Raw genomic sequence first — 1,816 nt, 5'->3', positions numbered from 1 at the left:
TCCCAGAAATGGCGCCTCCTGGAACACATCGGGAACCCGATGGGAACGCCGGCGGGCAGCGGTGGCATTCCACCGTGCGGTAAACTAGCATTCTGGTTCCCATCGGGTTCCCATCACGCTCCATGCGCGCCCGCGCTCATGCTCGTTAGAACACATCGGGGGACGGTTTTGCCCCCATGCGATAACCTTCATAGTTTTATCAACTTCGGTTGATAACGCCAACTGCTACCTGGACCGAAAGAACCTTGAAGCAGTGGTACTTGCACTGGTAATCTCTCGTTTAGATTTCTGTAATATGCTCTACTTGGGGCTACCCTTGTACCAAGTTCAGAAGCTTCAACTGGTTAAAAATGCGGCAGCCAGATTGGTCACCGGTACATCTAGGTTTGACCATATAACACCAGTGTTGAAATCTCTTCACTGGCTGCCAATTAGTTTCCAGGCGCAGTATAAGGTGTTGGTTATTACCTTTAAAGCCCTACATGGCTCGGGACCAAGTTACTTGTGGGAACGCCTCTTCCTACACAATCCGCCCCACACACTTAGAACATCTGGGAAGTATTTATTGGAACATCATAACACTAGGTTAATGACAACTTCCCATAGGGCGTTTACTGCTGCGGTTCCAAAATTATGGAACAGCCTACCGGAAGAGATCCGTCCTATCACTACCTTAGAGGCCTTTAAGAAGGCTCTCAAAATGGATCTCTTCCAGCGGGCTTATCCACAAGACTCCATATAAAAGGTTATGACGATTGTTCCACTCCTGACTATGATTTTTGGTTATTGATCAATTGATGAATTGTTATTTACAGAACTAATAGGAATGTTGGTTAATTCAGTATTAGTGTTTTATTGATCGTATTTTGTATTATTGTATTATTTTTACCAATGTAATCCTGCCTCAATCCTTGGGAGAGGTGGGAAATATAAATAAACTTTATTATTATTATTATTATTATTAATGTTCAGCTATGGTTCACTGCCAGTTCCTAATTTTTCCCATGCCATCTGAATTATCCTGTCTCAAAATCATCCTCAGGACCTCCCGTATAAGCATAAGAAAGGGCCAGACCTGGAGGATTCTGGGACTACTAGTCCAAAAAGGTAACTTTTCCATGCCCTCCAACTGTCCCAATTAGGGACAGTGCCAATTAATCATCTGTGTTTAGCTGTTTTTATAATGTTTCTCCCTCTCCCACTTTCCCTCTTTGTCCTTGGTTTACTTCAGTTGCTGAAAACAGTTCAAAGATCAAAACCTGTTTGCACTCAGTCAAGAAGAGGGGCCAGAATTTTGCCCTTCCCAGCAGGCTCAGACAAAAGCATGCTGCAGCATCCTCTCCTGGCCTGTGTTTTCTTTCTCATTAATAACCTCCTTGTTGCTTATCCTAGTTTTAACCTATGAAATGTTGGAAGGTCTGCTTTTCTAGGCTTTGTACAAGACTCTCTTGTGATATGTGAAACTGTCAGTCTTTAGATCAGCTTCCAGATGAGCTGGACATGAGAAGATGAGGAGATGTGGAAACCTAGAAAATCAAGAAACAGATTTGGCAATCAAGGCCATATGTCCAAAGTCAATGAACACAATTTGAGGCAACAGACAGAGGGGGGAAAGAGAAGTCCTTGGAGATCCATCTCATTCAAGGCAAGTTGCTATGACAAACAAGCTGCCCAGGATACAAGGGCTTTATAGAAACTTATATGTCCCTCAGACTGCTCAAAGTGCCATATGGTATTATTGTTAATATTAAGCTTTATTTATATAGCACTGGAGATTTACACAACACTGTACATACAATCTTTTTAATTAGATGGT

The sequence above is a fragment of the Sceloporus undulatus genome, chromosome 4 (assembly GCF_019175285.1).
Source record: "Sceloporus undulatus isolate JIND9_A2432 ecotype Alabama chromosome 4, SceUnd_v1.1, whole genome shotgun sequence".
Classification (NCBI taxonomy): Eukaryota; Metazoa; Chordata; class Lepidosauria; order Squamata; family Phrynosomatidae; genus Sceloporus; species Sceloporus undulatus.
Note: the sequence above shows the minus strand (reverse complement) of the source record.